Source organism: Tamandua tetradactyla, chromosome 5 (assembly GCF_023851605.1).
Source record: "Tamandua tetradactyla isolate mTamTet1 chromosome 5, mTamTet1.pri, whole genome shotgun sequence".
NCBI lineage: Eukaryota > Metazoa > Chordata > Mammalia > Pilosa > Myrmecophagidae > Tamandua > Tamandua tetradactyla.
Window position 1 is genome coordinate 95,384,134 of NC_135331.1, and position 17,750 is coordinate 95,401,883.

The 17,750-nt window shown below is 38.8% G+C and overlaps 1 protein-coding gene across 4 annotated transcripts in view; it reads right to left on the bottom strand.

Moving 5' to 3' along the window:
- The window catches only part of BTBD9 (BTB domain containing 9), a 540,815-nt gene that overhangs the window by 68,668 nt on the left and 454,397 nt on the right, over window positions 1-17,750 (bottom strand). The window lies entirely within an intron of this gene.

Consider the following 17,750-nt stretch of genomic DNA (forward strand, 5'->3'; position numbering starts at 1 on the left):
CAGAGCATCTTTGAATAAAACAAAGACCCAAAAACAGCAGGTCTGCTTTCAAAGTCTTTGACTTCATAACCAAGATTTGACCAAGGATTTCTCAGCTGAGATAGGCAGAGGTCTGGTCAGTGTGAGGGTTACCTGTATTTCACTTAATGTTGTTTATAGGGCACACATTTATTGTGTTTCACAGCTTACATTCCTTTACATCTTGGCTTCAAATTTCTTAGATTTTGAATTCAACAATTCTTGAAAGCCTAAACAGTGAACCTCAAAAATAGCTGGAGAATAAAAGTCACATAGTGAAGTTTGGCTAAACGCTATTGAACCCCAGATTAACATGTCAGGTTACTGTCCTTGTCCCCTCTGCTCTGTTGTGGCAGGGAAGAAGAGCGATCCAATAGCAGAAGGCAGCTAAAACAGCAGGGCCAGCTGGCCCCATATGCAGGCTTAATTAGCTGGTTGAGGAATAGGTTCAAGAGTGCTTCACAATAAGCCATGAAGGTATCTTCAGAAAGTTGCAGTTTCATGTTGATGATAAAAAGAGGTATCGTTTTCCTTAGTGCTTGCCAACAGCATTGCTGACAGAGCTCTGAGTGAGTGTACAATAGAGAAAGCTGGTGTGGAGCTGGCAGTCTTTCCATACAAGCAACTTGTCCTCTGATTAGCAGACAGATTGAGGTCAATTGGCTCTAGCAATTGGTACTTTCTGAAGGATGTGTGGTACTATTCTCAGAAGAAGCCTTTCCACTTCTGTTTTGCCCTCTGCTATTCAGCCTGCAGTTGGGTTGTGCTCACTCTATTTCACTGTCTGCCCCCAGGCATAAGGGCACAGAGTTATAAAGAGTTTTCCCTCTCCTCCTTGTAGGGGGCCACCCCACTTCAGTGTCTCTGGGGAAAAAGTTTCTATCCCAATTGCCATGGCTTTAGTTTAGACCTTAATCACCTCAAAGCTACAATAACTTCTCCCTGGTTTTCCAGTCTCTAATCTCTCCCACCACCAATTCATTGTTCTTATCATTGCCAGACCAATCTACCTATGTAAAGCACAGCTTTATCACTTCTCTTCCCTGCCTATAGAATAAGGTAAACTTCCTGACCTAGCATGCAGGACTTTCCACTGTCAGTTTGTACCTCCAGTCTTCCTTACTGCACCTTCCTCTTTAGCACACTACATGAGCTGCCCAGGACATACTGTTGTGCTTCTCTTCACCCTGTAACTAAGAATGGATAGTCCCTGGACCTTCCTCCCAGCAATCCTGTCATGTCAAACTACACTTAGTTATCCTAATGTACCAAGGTATTTCACTCCTCCATGTCTTTGCACCTGCTGCTTCTCCTGCCCGAAGAGTCTTCACATGGTTTTCCTCACCCCAATCCATGTCCTGACCAACACCCACTCATCTTTCAAGGCTCAGCATCTTTCAAGGTACCCCCATCAAGAGACCTTTCTTAGGTGCTGTACTAAGTACCTAAGTACTAATGGTCACTCCTTGTACTATGTCCTCACTCTACTCAGTGCACATTTCTATAGCAGCAGCTGGAATACTTTTTGCACTTATTTAATATACATTATTTATTATATAAATGGACCATAAATTCAGGAACCTTTTTTACATATACTGAAACTATGAATAAAATATTTATTAGTGTCAACCTCCGGAACTAACAGAATTAGAGTCTCTCTTCCACAAGATGGCTCTACACATATTTAAAGATCATTATCATGACCTTATACCCCCTTGAACTTATCTTACCTGGGTCTTGTTTTACCCCTAGTTTCTTTAATTGCCCCTCCTCCCCCCAGGACACAGCCTCCTGAACTGTCACCACCTGGCTACCTTCAATGTACCTCCTTAAGCATGGACACATGCCCAATCACTTACTGACCAATACAGAGCACACAAGGCAGTTCACATGGGCATATGGACTCTATGCAGCCAGTGTAGACTAAGACTGCCGAAGGTCTGTAGAATCCCATCCTAGCTATTAGCTTATATTGAGTTTGTGGTCAACTAAAACCACAGTTCTTTTTCACATAAAGTTTTTTCAAGCTTGACTGCCCCCTTCTTATCCTTGTACAATTGATTTTCTGAACCTAAATGGAGCATACCACATTTATCCCCATTAAATCCCATCCTATTGGTTTTGAGACTGGAGAGATCATTTTAAATCTCATATCTTGTCATCAATCACATTACTCACTCCTCCTAGCTTTGTCTCATCCAGAAATTTGAGAGTATACCTCCTATGTTTCCTTTCAGAGCATTAATAAAAATGTCAAAATGTTGACACTTCCAGGACCAAGGACAAAGGCAGGCAGTATCAAGATCTCTCTCTCTTCTGACCTTACCTGCTATAGCGCCACCCTGGCTCCCAACCCAGTCCATTGGCAATATGCTTTCCATAGCTAATCACATCTCACCATCTCCACTGTCACAATCCCAGTCCAAGTCCCCATTGTCTCTTATCTCAGCTATGCAAGAGCCTCCTTCATGGTTTCCCAGGTCCATATTAATCCCTCCAATTCATTCTCCATGCAGTAGCTAGAGTGATCTTTACAAAGCAGAAATAAGTTCATACTGCTCCCTTGCTTAAAACTCTCCAATAACTTCCCATTGCTCTTGGAATAAAATTCACACTCCTTACCATGGCCTAAAGATGATATACCATATGAGATCTATTGGCTTCTCTGTCTCATCCTGTACTACTCTCTGCCTCCTTCACCATACTTCAGCAGCACTAGCCATCTTTCTGATCTATGCACACAGGGCCTTTTCAATGGTGGTTAACTATTCCAGAAACTCTTCTTCCCCAAACCTTATTAAGACTGGTTTCTATTATCTACCTCAGCTCAAATGTCACTTCCTCAAAGAAACCTTTTTCATACAACCCACAAACTCATCAGTCTACTTACTAGACTGTTTCATTTTTATTTGTCATAGCTGAAATGTTCTTATTTCTGTTCTGCTACTGTCTATTTCTCCTACTAGAAAACAGATTTTCATCAAGTCTATTTGATGAAAGTTGGGATCTTGGCTGCCTTGTTCTATAGTGTATTTTCAGTAACTGATTCTTAGTAGGTGCTCAATAATTATTCATGAATGAATAATGATGAGAATTACAGAATCAGGAGAAATCAAATATATTTGCTATGACTTCACTTGCATTATTAAAATGGGTCTTGTTTCGTTCTTACACTATTATTCTGATCTACTTTGTTACCAATATTTTATTATGCCTTCAAAGAATCAAACTGAATTACCAGCATTGATCAGACAATAATTGGTAGTAAAAATGTATGATGTGGGAAAACCCAGATAAGGTACTTTCAACCCATGGCCCTATAAGAGAGCTCTATGATACTACAGCAGAATTAACCACTAAAATGTAGTTTTGTGGCTGCAAGATTTCATATCAAAGGAGACATTTATGAGAGCTGTTGCTCAACCAGGTCAAGTACATGCAAATGTCTTTAACATCAACATTTAACTTTTACTTCTAACCAGTTTAACAATAACGACATGAGCCATTCTAATTCAAAATCAGAATTTTAGTGACTTAGAATTCCATTATGATGCCCAGTGTAAGTCTCTATTTACAGTAAGAACTCATGCTGGTAACCTGATGGTACACATAAAGTGGGATATAAAAGGGGTTGGAAGGGCCCATCAAGGGCCCAGCAGTTCATCAACCCAAGTGCCACTGAGCTGACAGCCTGAGCCTGCACTGACTCCCAGTAGTCTGCTGTGGCCCAGTCACATGTGAAGAAGGGACCATTCTTTTTACTATATGGCAGCAGGACATTCTGATCTGTTTTGCACTCCCATCATCCAAAATCCCCAGAAAGAAATTTTTGGATTCAAAAACGTAAATGTAAATTTAAAATGCATTAAAATAACATAGAGTGAAATAAGCAAGACACAAAAGGGCAAATATCATATGATTTCTCTTACATGACATACCCACTATAATACAGACCAAGATCAAGAACATGTCCAAACTAGGGTACACTATTCAATACTCAACAGATGGGAGAATATAAAAAGGCATTAACTTGTGCATGTGGTGGAGGGAGCCTGAGGGGTCTGTGAGATACCCCACTTAGGGCTTCTTGTTAGAAGATACTATGGGTTATCTTGTGAAGCTAGTCACAGAGGCTTACTGATTCCCTCTCTCTGGAAGTGTAGTCCCCACTGGCTGCCACTGTCCCTGGACAATGGAAAACCTTTTCATAGGCGAGGGTAAGATAAAGAAGACTGGTGCTATCTCTCTTGAAGCATACTCCCCAGAGCGCCTCAATCCTAAAAGAAACCATATGAGCTATTCTCCCTCATCATTTCTCTACACACACCAGATTCTGAGAGATATAAAGACAGCACAGTTTCTACTTCCTAATGGATCAGTCATCCATGCATCCGGCAGGCACACCCCCAAATGTTCCCTCCTCCTTTTCTTTCCTGAATGGTTAAGTTCTTAAAAAAGCCAGAGATTTCATTATTTTTGTGAAATCTGACATTTTGTTTGCTTGTTAATAGGCTGCTCAGAGTCTTGCGTTACCAAAGGCTTCTCAAGAAGGCCTGGGAGGTAGAAAATCCACCTTCTAGGACATAGAAGAGGGTTCAGTTGCATCTTCAACCCAATCCAGGAAATGGGACAATGGATATGGATGCAGCGTTGGGCTCAACCGCCACATCCAGAGGGTGCTCAAATACTTGTTGTGAAGCTCCCCCATACCCCACTTTTTTTTTGCATGCTGTATGGTAGGATCACATTTTATTATTTTTCAGTGTGAGTATCCCGTTATGCAGCATCATTTGTTAAATTTTTGTTTGCTTGCTTCATTTTTTTGTTTGTTTTTGGGAAGTGCATGGACCAGAAATCGAACCTGGGTCTCCTGAATGGCAGGGAAAATTCTACCACTGAACTACTCTTGCACCACCACCCCCACTTTTTTTTTTTTTTGACATGGGCAGGCTCCAAGAATTGAACCCGGTCTCCAGCACGGCAGATGAGACTTCTGCCACTGAGCCACTGTTGTACCACCCCCAGCCCCACTTTTAATTAAAAATTTTATAACAAAAAATATCCCCTTGTTAATAATTTTTAAGTGTACAATTCAGTGGTATTAAATATACGCACAATGTTGTGCCACCATCACCACCAGACAGAAGGCCCTTTTATAACTTCCAATGATTAGATATACATAAATAGCTTTAGTTAGATGTAGTCAGGAAAAGTCTATGAGCCATCAGCAGTAGTTCAAAACCAAACGTGACAACAGTCTCGCCTGCCCAGGTACATGAGTACACTCAAGGGAGCCAACAGTGAAGGAATATGGTCTCTGAATGCAACAGGCCTCTCACTCAGTCTGCAGCTAACAGGAAAGGGGAATGGAAACTAGAGGAGAAGGCCTGAGAAGTTTCATCACTTCCCTGAGAAACTTCAAACAGAAAAGAGATGAAAGATAGCATAGTATAAAGCTCTTCCCAAAAGGTTCATGATTGTCTTTGGACTTTCTAGCTGCAGTTCATTTAATGAGGCCTTTCTAAACGAGCCTCTCTGGATCAAGAATTATTATCACACAAAGAGGTAAGGCTTTGTCCTAAAGTCCAGGCTGAGCCCAACCCACTGCAGCAAGCCATTCCCAGAAGATGTTCTGCTCACCCTGAGAGCCAAATCCTTCCTGAATCCACCCACTGAGGAGAGAAGGTAGGCCAACTGTTTTTTGTTTGCTTAGTTTTTTTACTTTTTATTTTGAAAACTTACAGGGTAGTTGAGAAAAAACCAGTACAAAACCCATACAGAGAACTCCAACATACCCCACCCAGATTCCCAGATCCACCAACTCTCGCATTTCACAGCATTTGTCATATCTTCCTAATTATCCATCTATGTATCTGCCTGCTTTCCCACCACCCATCTATCTCTCCCTCTGTCCATATATTGATCTATCTATATTCTAAACATCTGAGAGTAGGTTATATAATCATGTTCCCTGAACATTTAATATTTCCATGTATATTTCCTAAGCACAAGGATATTTACTTTGTGACCATCTGAAGTGTAGTTATTCAGTTCAAGAAATTTAACATTGATATAAAGCTTACAGCCTACATTCCAATTTCTTATGTCCCAATAATGTCATTTTGGGCATTTTCTGCTCCATTATTAGATCCACTCCAGGATTTTGTACTGTATTTAACTGTCATTATCTCTTCAGTATTTTTCTCTTGTTAATTATGGAAACATTATACAACAAACATTCCCATCTACCACTCCTAAGTATATAATTTAGTGGGATTCTAAACATTCACAATGCTGTGCTCCTCTCACCACCATTCATTGCCAGAACTTTCCTATCACTCCAGTGACAAACTCTTTTCCCACATACATTAACTCCTCATTCCCCTTCCCACTACCCCTGGTAACCTGCATTCTATGTTCTATCTCTATGAGTTTGCATTTTCTAGTTATTTCATACAAGTGGAATCATACAATAGCTGTGTATCTAACTTATCACACTCAAAATGATGTCTTCAAAGTTCATCCACTTAGTACCATGCATCAGAACTTCATTTCTTCTACGACTGAATTTGTATTTATATTCCACATTTTGTTTATCCATTCATCCACTGAACACATGGGTTGCTTCCACATTTTGGCTACTGTGAATAATGCAATAATGCTGCAATGAACATTGGAGAACAAATATCTGGTTGGGTCTCCCTGCTATCAATTCTTTTGGGTATACAGTGAGGGGGAGACAAGGTCATATGGCAGTTCTCTGTTTAACTTTTGGAGGAACTGCCAAACTACTTTCCACAGTGGCCATGCCATTTTACATTGCCATCAATAATATACTAAGGTTCCTATTTCTCCACGTTCTCACTAACACTTCATTTATTTACTAATTTGTCTATTTATTTATTTATTATAATAGCCATTCTAGTGTGTGTTAGGTGGTATCTCATTGTGATTTGGATTTTCCCTAATGGCTAATGATGCTGAACAATGTTCCATTTACTTATTGGCCAGGATAACAACTGGGTTTTGTTGTTATTTTAGTTTCATTTAATAATTAGCTGTTAGTTTTCATCCTGTTGACTGTATGTATGTTTTTTAAAGTGGTGACAGGTACACAGGTAACCAATAAATAGAGCTTATTTGGTGACTCTTCACCCTCATTACATTTTCTGGATAATATATGGGTACAGTATAGGACAATCTCTATTTCCTGGGCCCAGACAATTTTGTTGAGCCTGGTGTCCATGTGCACATCTGGCATTCCCATCTCCTTCATGGAATCTGTTTTAATCTCTTTGAGTGCCCAACAGACATATTTCTTGAAGCTCCTTACATGGGTGTGCTTGTGAAATGTTGAAGGTGACCACCTTATCAATGGCAAAACTGTTCTTCCTCTTCTCACCATCCTTCTTTGTGGGAGCCATTTTGACAGGACCAGGTTGGAAAGGAAGCATATAAGAATTAAGGTAGAAGGGAAGTGCCAGTCCACCAAATGGCTTTTGGGGGGGTGCATGGTCAGAGAATCAAACCCAGATGTTCCACATGGAAGGCAAGCGTTCTACCACAGAACCACCCATGCACCCCCAAATGCAATTGAATTAAAAATTCAATTTTTAATTTGAATCAAAAATCCTTGGAGGAGACCTCCTCTTCCAGACCTAAAAGAGGGATCAAGTTTTTTATCTTCAGGACAGACATAAAGAATTGGGCTTAAATTAGTGTAAATTTCATTTTCTACTCTTCTAGAGCTATAACCTTTACCTAACTCAATATAAACCTGAAAAAAATCTATTACAATTCCATTTAAAAATGAAAGAAATTGTCTTCAAAATATAACCATTCATTCACATTAAGCTCATTCATTCATTTGTTCACAAAGTCATTTTTAAACTCCTATCACATTTCAGGCTCTATGCTGAGGTTTGGTGATAGGAAAGTTCAATGAATAAGACATGGTCCCTGACCCTTGAGGGGATATTGGACAAACTTGAAAATAAAATATTGGAGAGATCCTTTACAGCAAACATTTAATATCTATGACTATCACCTTCAGATTCTCAGCCTCAGCAATATGGTATTCTGGAAAGTAAAGAGCACTCTTTCTACATCTACTCTCCATTCTCCCCCACCCCCACCCCCATTCTAATGAATCTAGCATAGGACTAGAGAGAACAAGACTCAATAAAAGTATACTACGGGCTCTTTAAACATGGCCAGGGCATGGTTATTATGGCCTCCTTGCGCCTGCCAAAACCTTTCAATTCTTACCTTTTGTCAGGTAGAATTTAACATGAAGCAACAAACTGCTACCAAATGACAGAAGAGCACAATTTGAGGGTTGGTGACCTTTGTATTCATTTAAACAACTCAACCTTTCTCAACCAGAACATTCATCCACCTCCACTTGTGAACCTGAAATCAGCTACCACATTTGCATGCATAATGTGCCAAAAGCCCTTCTTTATAATGTTTACTTCTCTGTTTCTTCCAAATGAAATCACTGAAGGGCAAATTTGATTTTCAAATCAGTTTTAAAACATCTGCCTTCTAAAAAAGTAGGAGTAAAGAGATAAGGTTTTTAGATTACAGACTAGGGCTAATTATTTTAACTGATACCACCATGTCCATGCTAAAAATACAAATGCTAAGAAATTCTTAATGCAACATTCTTAATGCCAACATCTAATGGATGTTAATATTTCATTAGGAAAAGGCTTCCAGTCATGAGGTATGCACTTTGCAATTTTAGAAAGAAAAGGCTAACTTTCTGACCCTTCTTTAGATATAAACTCATCTACCCTTATACCCTTATACTTTAGCAGCTCAACTTGTTCTATGACTGTTTTTCTTTCAAATTTATAATTATATATGATACAGGCTTCATCATCAGGAAGCTCAACGTGTTTAATATATTCCAACTGTTATTTTTTGCTTCTTTTTTTCTTTTTCTTCTTTTTAATTTCCCAGTTAGAATAGCTGAGGTTGCATGTTTCTTTCTGGGATGGATTATTACCCTGCATCTGCACATGACAGTTAATAGCAGTTTTGAGGGAGAGAAGCAGCTATAGTGAGAGGTTGGTTTTATCTCATGTGCAAGAGTTAAGAGTTCACATATATACAGACAGTATACATATATGTGGGGGTCTGTATATTTCTCCAGCTAACATGCTAAGCTAGAACATTGGAGCAAAGTTACATAAACATTAGAAGGAGATTTATTGGTAGCATTTTTATTGGTAACATAATATTACAAAGTAACATTTTAATAAAAATACTGCCTTAGAGCTCAGCATTAAGCTTTGTTATAAGAATGACATTTTACAAACGTGAAGAAAGAAGAAGCAGTCCAAGGATGCCCAGTCAGTCACTGGCAGTACCAAGACCTCCTGCTTTCTAGTCCAGGGATTTTTATTTTGCTTGTTTTACTTCATTCACGTACAGTTAATGTTGCTATATTTCCCACTTTTCTTTCTGGTGGCAAGAAACTGGTTCATACTCTAAGAACACAACCACTAATACATAGGCTAAGATCAAATAACTTTACATTAAACATAAACAATTCCAGCAACAACAACAAAAAATAATTCCAATGTAGACTTCTACTTTCATGCGTGCATACTTTTTCTCATTAACTAGCCCATACTTTTCTGGGAGGGACTGAGACTTCCACAGCTCTATACTTATGTTAGATAAGTGCTTTGAACACAGGAGATGCACTGTAAACTCCTGTTAAGCAACACAGGATTCGCAGTTCTCCTTCCACAGTGAGTCTGCCCTTTCCACTCTTGGTAGTCACCAGGGGCAGCCTGTTCCTAGCGACTCTTTAATTTTGTGGTCTGGCAGATTTTTTTCCAGGGACAGTATATGGTCAACAGTACTGACCTTATAATAGGTACTTCATAAAAACAGGTTGACTCTGAGACTCAGCACTATGACTATGAGAGTCAGCACTACCCCATATAGGAACTGTTTTAAAAGTCAAAAAAGGGATGAGACTTTGACTAGAGATATGAAGAAAGCTGATCTGGATAGGACTGGGGTAGATCAGAATACAGGGTAAAGGATGATATTGTCCATATTTTAAAACTTCAACTGTGTGAGAATAAAGGGAGAGATGTTTATTTGGTGCAAAATTTATATTTTGTATAGCACATTACCTAATTTAACTTGTATGCTCAGTTTAGCTGAGCACTAAAAGGGCACGAAATCTTTTTCTTTAATTTTTTTTTAAATATTTTTATTGGCAAATTTTCACACACATACATTCCAAACATGGCGTCCAAGCAATGTCTCACAATAACATAACAGTTGTGTAATACATCATCATGCTCATTTTTTAGAACATTTGCATCACTCCAGAAAAAGAAATAAAAAGAAAAATTCACACATACCATATCCCTTCCTCACATTGACCACTAGTGTTTCCATCTATCCAAATTATTTTATCCCTTATCCCCCATATTATTAATTTATTTTTTATCCATTTTTTTTTTTTTACTCATCTGTTCATACCCTGGATAAAAGGGGCTTCAGACACAAGGTTTTCACAACCACACAGTCACACTGTAAAAATTATATCATTATACACACAATTGTTTTCAAGAATCAAGGTTACTGGAACACAGTTCAACAGTTTCAGGTACTTCCCTCTAGCCCAATACAGCATAAAACTAAAAAGCAATATCTGTACAATTCATAAGAATAACTTCCAGGATAATCTCTCAACTCTGAATTTCTCAGCCATTGAAGCTCTATTTTATCTCATTTCTCACTTTTCCCTTTTGGTCCAGAAGGTTTTCTCAATTCCTTGATGCTGGGTCCCAGCTCATCCCAGGAGCTCTGTCCCACATTGCCAGGGAGATTTACACCCCTGGGAGTCATGTCCCATGTTGAGGGGAGGGCAGCTGAGTTCACCTGCCAAGTTGGCTTAGAGAGAGAGAGGCCACATCTGAATAACAAAAGAGATTCTCTGGGGGTGACTCTTAGACTTAATTATAAATAGGCTTAGCCTATCCTTTGCAGGAATAAGTTTCATAGGGGCAAACCCCAAGATCTAGGGCTCAGTCTATTGATTTGGTTGTCCCCACTGCTTGCGAGAATATCAGAAATTCTCCAAATGGGTAAGTCGAATATTTTCTCCTTTCTCCCCGTTTCCCCAAGGGGACTTTGCAAATACTTCTTTATTCACTGCCCAAATTATTCTGGGATATATCAGAGTATCACATTAACTGGACAAACTAATAAAATATCACCCCCTATTCAAGATTCCATGTACTTATGGTGTTCAGCTAAACTGACCATAAAGTTAAATCAGGTAATGTGCTACCCAAAATATAAGTTTTACACCAAATAAACATCTTTCCCTTTGGTCTCACACAAAAGTTGAAGTTTTACAATATGGACAATATCAACCTTTACCCCATATTCTGCTCTACCTTTGTCCTATCCAGATCAACTTCCTTCATATTTCTACTTGAAGTCTGATCCCTTTTTCAGTTTTTTAAACAGCTCCTGTATGGGATACTGTTGACTTTCACAGTTCAGAGCTCTAACTCTGAGTCTCATGTGTCACTAAATATCTGAGGTTTCTGGGAACAACAAGGCTTATACATATAGCTCAAAATCTCAGAATTTAGAAATAATATTATAACTCTTGAATATAATAAGTACATGGAATATTGATAGGATATGAGATCTTATTAGTTTGTCCAGGTTAGCATGATGCCCTAATATATCTCAGAATAATTTGGGCAGTAAATAAGGAAATATTGCAAAGTCCCTTCAGGACCTGGAGAAAAAATATGGAACTATTAAACTTTCCCATTTGGGAACCCCCTGACACTTTCTCAAACACTAGGGATTCCCAAGTTAACAGGCAAGCCCTTAATCTTGAAGCTTGCATTTATGGAACTTATTTCTGTAATGGGGAAGCTAATTACATAGAGAGAGGCTATAATTATGCCTACGAGTTACTTTGAGAGAAACTTTTTTGTTGCTCAGATGTGGCCTCCCTTTCTTTAAGCCCAACTCTGGAAGGAAAATCATTACCCTCCCCCTGATATGATGTCCTGGGGTGAGAGTCTTCCTGGTAACATGGGACATGACTCCTAGGGATAAGCCTAGCCCTGGCACCATGGGATTGAAAATACCTTCCGGACCAAAAGGGGGAAAAGAAATGTAACAAAATAAGGTGAGAATTCAAATAGCGTAGAGAGGCTATTCTGGAGGCTACTCTTATGCAAGCTTCAGCTAAATATTGATAATACTGCTAGATATTGCCACGACTTGTCAACCCCCCCCAACCAATATTATTCCTGTTAACCCTAAAGAACACCCAGGGCTCTATCTGAGATTCTACAAAAGTTGCACACACTAAGTCTACTTTTCAGAAATCTAAAACTTTCGGATGGTTTCTAAGCCAGGTAAGTCCTAAAATCCAGAGATGCCAGCTTCTCCAAGAACATCAACCATTTCTACCCCCTATCCCATATTGTCGACACCTCTTTTCAACATGAAAAAAGTTAGAATGGGCATAACCCAAATATCCCTAAAGACTGCAAGAAGGATCAAAGGAGAAGGAGGAGTTATAACAGAGAAGTTAGGATTTAACAAATGAGGATGACTACTGAATCATTATATTGTTATTTCTTTTTAGTCTCCAGTGTCTTAGAGCAGCTAGAAGGAAAAACCTGAAATTGTAGAACTGTAACCCAGACCAAACTTTGAAATCTAGTCTATAACTACTTGTTAAAATGTATTTTGAAATTTGTTACTTTTTGGCCTATGTTATATTTCACAATAAAAACGTTCCCTCCCAAAAAGGAGTCCTGGAAAAAGAGTAAGCAGGAATGAAGGGCAGGGGCAAGAAGCTAAAGGGAAGCAGAGGGCATGTCATATTTCCCCAGCCCTTGTCTTTTAGAATAAGCTGCAGAACTAAAGTTTGCAGCTACAGGAGATAAATGACACTGAAAATCGAGCCTGGTGAGGAAGGCTTGGGTTTCACTATGAACTCCATTTGGCTCCTGCATCGCAGGCTTAAGTGTAACAACTGCTATGATCACATTTCAAGGTTTAATATGGTGAGGTCATGACATGAGCCTGACGTGCCCATCTTAGCGGCTAATGCCCCAGTCCTTTAGTGTACACCAGATAGAAAAGGTCACAGGAAATCAACTAAAAACCAGGTAAAGGAATAACACAATAACAAAGATATTTGTAACTGACATGTCTTGTTTTTACAGAAATGTCTGCTTTTAGCCAAAGGTTTTAATATATGAGTATTAATTTCACCCTTAAATCTTACAGATTTTTGTTCCATGGCCCTCTCTGGATCAGGATCTTCCCAGAATAAGCTTTTCAAATGCACAAAATAAAGCACACAGGATTACAAAGGAAAGCAAAGATACTGAAATACAGCTCTGTCCACACACCTGTTGGGCATAATGATAGTGAAAGACACTTGGCCTGAGGTAAAAAAGGATAGACTCCATTATTAGGGGTTACAGTGCTCCCTGAAATAGGACTTCAGAATGTGGAAACTAAGACTTTTGAACTTTTTTGCCAGAATCCTTACTTCTCAACAAAATCTAAGTTCCATGTATTTATATAGGAAAGGAATGTCTCACTGTTTTAACAAAATAATAAAAATAACAATGACAACAACAGCTTTTACAGAGTTCCACCACATCCTTTTCCCCATATCTTATCTGTAATTATATGCTTTTCCTCTTCAGCCCCCTTTCCAAACCAAATGGAGAACACTCTGGAATTGGAAACAATAGCTTAGATTTTAGGTAAAATTTTTGAAAATAATCCTGAATTCCTCTATAGCATCCCCTCACCATACTTCAATTTTTATTTGCAGTGCGATTAACAAATCATTTGTAAAGAAGAACACTTGCTGTGACATCATTTCAAACAATTTGGAAAGTTTCCCTCAAACTTGAAATCCAAATACCCAATATCCCCAACAGAGGCTAAACAATAACAACAAAATCAAACATAAGGCAAACAGTTTCAGCTTTCAGCTTTGAAGGAAAGGCCTTCATTTTGATTACAACTATTGGCCAATGTGCAATAGAATATCAGTTGTGGGAGATCATGTGATTCCTAAGTGAAAGTACAACAAGAACTATATATCCTAATTTAATTAAATGATCTAAATAAACCCCAAATACAACATGCTGGGCTAGAAAATAAATCCCAGTAAACTGGAAAATGTGGGCACCAGTGATATTGCAACGCTGGGGATTTCAGTAGAAAATGGGCTGTTCCATTGGCATTTGACTAAAAATCTGCTTTCCCCCCGGGTCAGTGCATTCATATGCAGAGTGCATTTAGTTACACATGCAGAATAGCATTTTCAATGAAAAACTCTGGAGGAAGAATAAACAACAGCTCCCGAAACCCCATAGTCACTGAGATGGTGCACAGAAATTCAGATCTGGGAAACAAAGGGCCACGAAAGGATGGATGTGTCAAACGGATAGGAAGCACTTTCTCAGAGCAACACTATAAATGTTGGGGTCCATAGGAAACGCCGTCTCCATCCAAGCGCACACTCACTGACCAGCAGTCTAACTTTGTAAAGGTGTGACACACTTTCTTTTTCATTCTGATAAACTGCCTACTTGTCCTTTTGTGATCTAGAAAATTTTTAAGTAGACACAGAAAGCAATCATTCAACTCCAGTTTGCTTTATAGGTGACACTTAGAGTCAGCTGAGGGGAGAGTCTTTTTTTGATGCATATGTCTTGCTTTCAAAGCAGACTACATTCTCCCTGAGAGCAACTAGTCTGTCTTCTCTTTTCTTCATAACCCTACACAGAGCTCCACCCACAGAGCTCAATCAATCATTCTGATGAACAAATCCAACCTTTTGTGCCCAAAACAGCAAAGACTTTTTTTTTTTAGAGACATCTTTTAACATGAGGTCCACTCAAACAACTTCTGTATCTTAGATTTCCATTATTCACTAATACTTTGGTTTCAGCACATCAGACACATTGAAGTGCCAGGCAAGAAATCTGCAGGAAGGTCAGTCTGTGACAGATAAACATCAGTGCCCAGCAATCATGTACATATCAGGGCTTCCATCACTGCAATTCATGAGACTTCCCAGATATTCTTGGTCAACAGTTTCTGGTCTTGCTCAAGCCTGACAGGAGTAAGTGGCCACTAAGAGGTCTACAGAAATGAAAGAATGGCATGTCTCAGAAAGGGGGAAAGGCAGTCTGATGAGAAAGCAATCTTAATTACAGAAAAACTTCGATTTTTTTTTTTTTTTTGGTAGAGAAGGGGTTTGAGGAAAATAAAGAGTTTCTGAAATAGATCAAGAATTTTAACTCTATCATGAAAAGGAGAAATCAGCATGATCACTCTCAAAGAAAATAAATTTTACTAAGAATAAAATCCAAAGTATTTGTATCTTTATGGTCTATTCTTCTTTGTACTAATGATTTCATAACAAATATCCCAAGGTGTTCTACATCCAAAGCTAAAATCTAAATGATTCCCTGAACGCAGCATCCTGAGGTGAGTGAGGTTAGGGTTTTAAGAGAGGAGAATTTTAAGGTCCACGAGGTCAGTCAAGTTGTTGTTTAGATCTTATCACATCGCGATCCTCACTCTCAGGTTCTCCATACTGTTCTGGGAACGAATGGGCTGCTTACAGCATTTCAGGTTCTGAGCAAGATTTCTGAAATCATAAGCTCAGAGTACTCTGTTAACACACTGAGATGCCTGCATGTAACAGAATATTTTAGAGGAAGATTCCTTTTTGTGTGACATATACACAAAAATTCAACTCAAGTTTATGCTTCACGGGTGAAAAGAACAAAGTTGATCTGGCCACAAATAATATCCATTATACAATAGTTGCATGACTTTGTGACACCAATCCAGTTTAAAATGGTATGTGACAAGACTCCTTAAAACACTACATTCTATGGTGTTCTGAGCACCAAGGGAAAGTAAAGAGATGGCTTCAGATAGAGACAGGGAGAGTTGCACTGACCACTTCTGTTCTAAATTTACTTCAAATGATTAAAAAACAATTCAGAGCAAGTACCCCATCCAATCTTGACAGTGCTGTGACTCAAAGGAGAAGAATATGTGGTATAAAGTTCCTCTTTCTCTCTCAGGGGAGGCACCTAGTCAACTAGGGCTAGTTCACTTTATACTTAAGATATAATCTTTTACAGGAAATTTAAAACAGTAATTTGAGATTCTTGCTATTGGGCTAAGCTTCAATATACTAATCCCTTGAGGGAAAGCACAGCAAGGATACAGCTAAAAAGAGCTTAAGAATAAATATAGTTATTTTATTGTAAATGGCTACTTCAGACCCATTTATTTGATTTTGACTTTTTTAAGGCAAAATTAGCCATTAAACATTTTGGACAAACTCCGGAAACTACCTGTCAATCTAACTTGTGAAAGAAAAATGTCTTTGAAGACTCAACATATGGTGATAGGAAAACAAAAAACAAAACCAACCTACATTTTGGCTATGGCTAAAAGCCAAGCAGAAACCTCCTGTTTTCAAGGATAAGTGGAAAATTACTGCTTATTATATAGTATTACATAGTTTACAAAAACTGCAAGTGCTCATTACAAACTGCACATCCCACATATCATCAGGGATGGTGGCCAGGACACCACCACAGGAATGCGACAAAACACATTCAATTCGCTAAGCATCTCTATGGTTGAGGTTATTGTTTCCAACACAAAAGATAATAAAGAAGTATACTGGCTCAGTGTGCAGGCATCAATCCTACCATCTCCAGAAAGATCATTTGAGCTCAAAGGTATACTTGAACTTGCCTCCAGCAGGCTGGGAGATGGAGTGACCTTTATTTACCAAGGCCAAGACCCCTCCTGTTTAAGTAATGTGTGCTTCCAGATTTAGCCTGCTGCTTGCTCCCATAATTGTATCCCTACTGATTCACTCAGAGAAGATTTGATCCAGCTAGGTGTGTCAGAATCCACAGATGTCTCAGTTTATATTTGGATCAAACCCTTTAGTTACAAGTGGCCTTCAGTCAACGGGAAAAGCTTAACTGACTAGTGAGCTCATGTAAGTGGGGTGTCTAGCATAGCACCTGAACCACAGCAATGGCTCACAGCATTTCTGCTAAATGAATGAATGGATGAAAAACACATTTTTTTTTTTTTTTAACATAGGTTCATGCCCCACAAATTGAGAGTTCCTGGCAGGGCAAAAATTCAATATTAGTTGAATGAAAAACTTAATTAAGGAAGTGACTAAAGGAGAAAATAGGCCTGAGAATATCAGTTTTCTAACCTCAAATATGAAAGGCTTAGAAGACTGCCCTGTGTTTCCTTCTCATCTCCTCAGAAATTTATAAAGTTAAATAATATTGACTTTAGAATACCATATTAATGCAATGTGAAGGTTCAAATTTGAAAGCAGACTAGAAATCCCAAAATGAATACATTTATAATTGGAGATGCACAGAACATGTCATGTCTTACAAAAAACTTGATTGATAGCCCCAGTGTAGTTCCCTTCCTCACAGGGCATTACAATCAAATCTCTGCCATTTGGGGCTTTCGGCACCTTGATACAGGCAGAGGCTGTCATGTGAGGGACTTGATGGTGCTGTGAGAACTTGAGCTTTGGAACTGTGGCCTCCTGTTACTTTAAATCTGTGATCTCAGCAATAGATAAGCATAGGATTGGATTTTTATTTTAATTAAGAAAAATT